Below are 7,064 nucleotides of genomic sequence, written 5' to 3'. Positions count from 1 at the left end.
GCGGAAAAACAGAGTCAATTTGCTAAGGGGTGTGCACTTCAGATTGGAAAAAAAATCTATGGACATTTTGCAACTTACCCCAGACACATGCCACTTTCATGCTGAAGCACTGCCTTTGCCATTTCTTGTTTCTCCTGTCTTAGGATTTGGAAGCGTATGTTGAGGTAACAGGATGCAGAGAGCCTATGCCGCTCACTCACTGGTTGAGGAGAACCCCTGCTGATCCACAAAGAACTTTCTATGAGTGAGAATTCAACTTTAAGCTTTGCTATTTCATTGAGATTTGGTGGTCTATATGTTACTGCAGCAACAGCTACCCTCTCCTGACTAATACACTCTTCTGTTACATACAAAATTTGGGGGGTGTGCACACGTTTTTTTTGAGAAAAAGCCCATAGATTTTTTCAGATTCTCAAAAGGATCTGAGATTCAAAAGCAGTAAAACAAAAGAACAAAACAACAACAACAGAAAAGATACAAAAATTGTTTAAAAAGACAATAATTTCTGTAAGAGATAGAACTTTTTCAGCTCACAAAATTATCTATGGTCCCTTTGAAATTAGTGTGGTATAGTCTGAAGTGTTTGGGACATTAGACTCAAAGATTGGCATTTCATTTCTCTCATTTTATTAGTTTATATCCTGGACAAATCCCTTAAGCCCTGTGAGCACTGGTTTCCCTAGTTTCAAATGTAGGCTTGTTGAAATAATGCTCCGATAATCATTTATTGAGAGCTACTAGATGCCAGGCACAATGCAGGTACCAGGATATAAAGATGAGTATGTAACAGTCTTCCCTGTAAGAGCTGACAACCTGAGAAGGATGGGCATGGTAATACATCAGGAGAGGACAGTGTGATGAGGACAGTGATGGAGATATGCACAGTGTGATGTGGGGGAAGTCAGTGTGTGTGTGTGTGTGTGTGTGTGTGTGTGTGTGTGTGTGTACACGTGTGTCTGTATGTGGTCACTGGGAAAGGTTTCTCGGAAGTGATGCTAAGCTGGCTCTTAAGGGGAGAGGAGGTGTTAGCAAACCAAGAATCAAAGGGAGGGCATGGGGCAGTACAGAAAGAGACAAGAAAAATCAAGATGCAAAGGTGAGAAATCGCACAGGGTTTGTGGGGAACCTAAGCCATTTGGTGTTGCTGGCATCCAGAGCTGAGCCAAGCTGGAGCGGTGGAAAGAAATGAACCTGGAGAGGCAGGCAGCAGTCGGATCACGCGGGGCCTGGTGGGCGGGGCTGGGGATATGGATTTTATCCCAAGTGCAAAGAGGGAGCTCCTGAAGGGTTTCGGGAGGGAAGGAAGGGGGCAGCTTTCTTTGTGAGAGAGATTACTTGTGCTGCGGTGCAGAGAATGGATTAGAGGGAGGCAGGCTGCAGCAGAGACCAGCTAGGAGGCTGTTAACAGTCCACTGAGAGATGCTGACGGCCAGAATTAGGGCAGCGGGGGCGGGGAAGGAGAGGACATAAACATACTATCTGTCTTCTGCCCCCGAGAGAAGCAAACAACATACTATTTGGGCAGGGCTTTGTAAACTATGCAGCTCTGCACGAAAGGGGGATTATTATGACTGAGATTACGGTTCTCTGTTAAGGAAGGTGTATTAAGTCCCCCGGGCTGAGCCTGGCAGCGGTTCAGAGCAGCTCCGCTCCGCACAGCGCTCGTGTCCTTCTCCGTCACCCAGGCCCGTGCATTAAAGTGCACAGGCTGGTCCGCCTGAAGGCCAGTTGCTTGTACTCCAGGCGCGTCTTCCCTGGATCCTGGAGGGCAGGTTTTACACCTCTCCCATTGTTCCAGAGTCCTAATCAGCATGTGGAAGCCCCCCATCTCCAAGGTTTCCACTGCAGGTTTTCCCTCGAGTCCCAGGGAACCTGATCTAAAAGAGCCCTCAGAGGACCCCCGGGACAACTGCACCACGCTGAACTCCGCAGTGCGGGGCTCTCACCGCCGGGCTACAAAATCGAACCAGGAAGAAGTGTAGCGGGCCGGAGTGGGCAGGGAGATCTTTGGAGGACTAAGTGGAAAAACAATAAGCCACAGGAGAAATGGAAATGGCTCTATTTGAAACTAGAAAAATAAGGGGGGGGGGGAATAATCAGGAAAATGAATGAAGAGTCTCATCTTTTTGTGGCAAAGAGAACAGCCGTTCCTGGGTCCCTACCCACTTCCTCTGAGGCCGCCAGCTCCGCGACATCTCTTGGTGCCTCCACAATTCCACTTGGCCTAAAGTCACGTGGCCTAAAGGGGGAAGTGATGCATGCCATCTGACCCTCCCACTTGTCATCCTACATTCTCTCTTTTGCTCCACCTGCCAGCTGAAGGCGAGTCCCCAGGGTGACTGTGGAAGCCATGCTAGGGAGAACAGACCCTCCGGCAGCCTCGGTTCCTGCATGACGGTGTGGAGCAGAACCCACCCCCTGCCCTGCTGGTTAGTCTATGCCTGAAGTAAGAAAGAAACTTCTATTGTGTTAAGCTGCTGACATGATATACAATGGAATACTACTCAGCTATAAAAAAAAGAACGAAATTTTGCCATTTGCAGCAACAGGAGTGAACTTGGAAGGCATGATGCTAAGTGAAATAAATCAGAGAAAGACAAATACTGTACGATGTCACTTATATGTGGAATCTAAAAAAATATGATAAACCAGTGAATATAACAAAAAACAAGCAGACTCACAGATATAGAAAACAAACTAGTGGTTACAGTGGGAGTCGGAGGGGCAAAACGGGCGGGGGAGGGAGAGGCACAAACCACTGAGTGTAAGATACGTGATGTGCTGTACCACACAGAGAACATAGTCAATATTTTGTAATAACTGTAACTGGGAAATAACCTTTAAGAACTGAATAAAAATCAGAAAAAATTTTAAATAAAAAAATAAAGAAATGCAAATGCAAAAAAATGTCTATTGTGTTCAGCTGCTGAGATGTCAGTGTTTTTTTCTATTGCTATGGCTACCATCACCCAAACTAACACACCCTCCTTCCCTCAAGTCCCTTTCCCCACCTCACGGAACCGGCAAGCATTCCTTGGAAAGGAGTCACAGGTTCCAAACAGCCATCTGAGCAGCCAGTGTCTAGGACACAGCTCTGGTGGTGGCAGAAAAGCAGCGTCCAGCAGAAGGGGCTCACTGCCTCCTGCAGGGCTTTGTGTGTCCTCTGTGGTGACAGCTATGGGAATTCTGAGTCTCCATTGTTTCTTTCTGTATACAAGCATGGATGTGCGCTTCTCTATGGACAAACACAGGTGCCCTATTTCTTCTATGGTGGATGGCCCACAAAGGGTAGACACGTATTTATCTCTGGCTCTAAGTAGAGAGGAACAGACACAGGATGCTGAGAGTAAGCCAGACAGTTCAGGAAGACACAGGGAGTGCACCGAGAACAGGGATCAGCCCTGATGGTGATGGTCAACTCCTTAAAGAGAAGGTGGACAGGAGAGGCCAGGGGTGAGCTCCAAGGGGAGGGCTGGCCAGAGCGCCAAGAGGAGAGGGGAGACTGTGCAGGCTCTGCCTTCATCACTGGGGTGGACTCGCCAAGTACAAGTGGGAAGACTGGGAAGAGAGCCTTCTAGGTACAGATGGATTTGGTGCTAGCGATTTAGGGCCTGGAGAGGGCACATGGCTGCATTCCTGGTCATGGACCAGCATGCCGACCCAAGAGGACTCAACAGTATATGTGAGGAGGGGTAAAGAGGAAACCCTAGAAAGCAGGTGAGCCATGACAGTGATGAAAATTATGCTTTTAATGAAGTCCCCAAACTGGGGAAATCTTTTCAGACATAGATCACGGAGCAGCAGGGTGTCTGGGATTCATCTGTGGGCCAGGTGGACGCTTCTAGGTCACCCAGGGGCCCTCAGAGTCTACACGTAATTACACGTTTCATGTTGGAGCACAGTACACCATGTTCTCTATTAGACACTTTTTTGGTTCCCAAAGCCTTAGGATATTTTACCGACCCCGTGGAGCCCACTGACATCACTGGCATCAGCAATGAAACATCTCAAGTTCGACCCAGAGCAACACGTTTTTGTAAATGTTTTTATATTAAAGTGAGGCAATTTTTAAATAATGAAATATCGAGTACTTGTTTTCTCTTTCAGATATTTCCAGGAATGCAAGAAATCTGTGAGGAGGGGAAATGGGATTCAACCCGGCAATGTGCCAGGAAACTAATTACCAGGGGGACTTCAAACGACTCAGCGGATTATGTAGTTGCATTGATTTTGTGGATTAACTGTGGCAAATGGTGAAACTGAAGCCCCTTGTCCATCTGTTCATTCACTCACTAGTGGATCAAGTTCAAACTCCTTAGCCTGGCAAATGACTGATCTCTCAATCTATGCCTTAGCTACTCTGGACTTCACACCAATCCGAACTTTGCACCAATTTATTTATTCATTCAAATATAAATACACACACACACACATTTGATGTTAACTGTGCAGGGAACGCTGTGCTAAAGTGGGGGACATAGTGGTAAATATGACCCTCGCTCCCTGTCCCCATGGTGCCTCCACATTCACAGACGAAATAAACTCGAGTGATTGTGTGCATCTGTAATGATGACCTGAGTAACTGCAAAAGGGGTAGAACCAGGTACTTTCCTGATGTCATTGGGGTGGTGGCTTGGGGTGGGGAAGGAACTCTGGGAAACTTCCCCTGTGCTTAGAAACCCCAAACCAAAGAGCAAAGTGGCTGAGTGGGCAGATTTTTGAATTACGGATGCAACTACTGAGGTTACATCGTATCATACAGAGTTTCTGCTATCCGGTGTTGCCAGGAAGGATCACCCCCAAATTCAGCAGCTTAAAAATATCAATTATTTTACTCTTACTCACAGTTCTGGAAGTCAAGAATTCGAACAGGGTCCAGCAGGCATGGTCGTCTCTGCTCCACACGATGTCTGTTGGGGCTGGAACATCCCAGGTGGCGTCTCCACTCAGATGTTTGTTGACAGCTGGGAAGCTGGACAGAGCATGGCTTGGCTGGGGTCTCTGTCCTCCTCGGGGCCCCTTCCTTTCTTGGTGTCCGCTCCACAGGGGCTTCTTACATGGCAGCCCAGGGCTCCAAGAGTCTAAGAGCCGAAGCTGCCAGACCTTCTTAAGGTGCTAGCCTGGAGCTGGTGCAGTGTTGCTCCCATCATGTTTTACTGTTTAAAGCGAGTCCCAGGGCCAGCCCTGACTCAGGGTGGGAGGGAGCTCCACAATGGGGGAACACAGGGAGGCGTGGTTCATTGGAGACCAGCTACCACATCCAGGAAGTGGCACTATTTAATGAGGTGGTGGTTGTCGTTGTTTTAAATCTAAGTCTTCATCAGGAAGAGCTTCTGTCTCCCCAAGAGTCTGAAAATACCTTTCTTTAACCACTGCTTCTAGAAAATGTGGCTCACAGAGGTAGGCGGATGTTTTTTGATTAGAGAGATATGTCATGTCACTGTCCCACCACCACAGGGAAACACAGCCTCCAGACTCATGAGGAAAGCAGCCTGATCATTCTCTGATCAAGACTTAAGATTTACATGGACTTTACGAATTGGCAGGGGGTAATGACCAAGACCTTCCTTCAAAGGGTTTAAAGACTCCTGATCCAGGGAAGGGACACAATCCAGAGACAGAGCATGAGACAGAAGAGCAGTAGATTTGTTCTTCTCTGTTACAGAGGAGGCAGGCTGTGCACCCAAACCCTCAGTGCCTCTGTTTCCACACCTGAGAAATGGGGATAATGCCATAGCCTCATTTCGAACAGCACTGGGAGGGTTAATTCAACAAATTCATGCAAAAATACTGCTCAGAACAACCATGTTGGAGCCAGCACATCCTCCAAGCCCAGGAACGCGTTCATTTGATCACCACTGTTACCAAAACATGGACTGACCACAAAGCCAACAACAACAAACAGGGAACCTCAGTCCTACAACCTCTGGGAGCTGAATTCTACAACCACCTGAATGAAAGAGAAGCAACTCTCCCCTAGGACCTCTGGTGGGAACACGATCTTGCTGACACCTTGGTTCAGCCCGATGAATCCACTTACAACGTCCAGAACCTCGTTAACAGCTGTTGAATCTCAAGTAAAAAGAGTTAACAATGAGGACATTGAAAGATGCTGCAACAGAATGCCAGCCTGTATCGTTACTTCTTGACAAAAGCTTCTACACGTTGTACGCATAGAATTCTCTGCAAACGCGGGCACTTTGATGATCACAGATTCAGTGTTTCTCTCACTTCTTACTTTCTAATTATTTATTTATTTCGGCTTCACAATGAGACAATTTTCTTGTGTTGATTAGACTCAATTAAAATGAGGGCGATAATGAAAAAAAAAGAAGAGCAGGGACACTCAGAAGAGGATCAACAGTGCTCACCTGGGCAGCACATCTACTAACACTGGAACAACACAGAGGAGATGAGCACGGCCCCCGCACAAGGATGACACGCAAATCTGTGAAGTCGTCCCTATTTCTGAAAAGCGGAATGAGAGAATGGCTCGGGGGTGCAGATTTATTGAATAATAAATATTTGGGAAAAATAAAAGAGGAGATCAACAGACCTTACAAATAAAACAAAGCAGGAGACCTGGTCCAACCTGAACAGAGGTTACATCCTTAGCTGGGGAAGACATCAACGTCAGAACCCCAATCTAGCATCCCCACAGCGTGTTCTGAGTACTTCTGCTTAACTATGTCATAAATCAGAAATATGGTGCTAGGCTCGCCTTGCTTACGTGTTAAGAGAATAGGCTTTGCAGTCACGATGGTTGTAAAGTCTGCCTCTTCCACTCATGTCAAGTTACTTGACTTTTCGGTTCAGGCCAGTGAAGGTGCCTGGCACACTGCCATATAGAGAAGAATTTTAAGAAATGTTAACAATTAATATCACTGCTGATATGGTTCTAATGGTTAATTTCATCATCTCCAATTTAGAGGTCCCTCCAGCTAGATACCTGACTTGGATGGGCTCCTGTTATCTGTTCCTTGATGTGGAAGCTTTGGCACGCAGCGTGGGCAAAACCAGAATGACAGCCCCCGTCAGAGGGAACAGTAATGCCTGTCCAGGTG

At 47.0% G+C, this 7,064-nt stretch overlaps 1 non-coding gene across 1 annotated transcript; it reads left to right on the top strand.

Moving 5' to 3' along the window:
- Nucleotides 1-6,363: 6,363 nt before the first annotated feature.
- On the top strand, nucleotides 6,364-6,470 carry LOC116157006 (U6 spliceosomal RNA). Its single transcript, XR_004140971.1, has one exon. It is a non-coding gene; the product is annotated as a U6 spliceosomal RNA (small nuclear RNA).
- Nucleotides 6,471-7,064: the final 594 nt, after the last annotated feature.

The sequence above is a fragment of the Camelus dromedarius genome, chromosome 14, assembly GCF_036321535.1.
Source record: "Camelus dromedarius isolate mCamDro1 chromosome 14, mCamDro1.pat, whole genome shotgun sequence".
Classification (NCBI taxonomy): domain Eukaryota; kingdom Metazoa; phylum Chordata; class Mammalia; order Artiodactyla; family Camelidae; genus Camelus; species Camelus dromedarius.
This window is presented reverse-complemented; position numbering and strand designations above follow the sequence as displayed.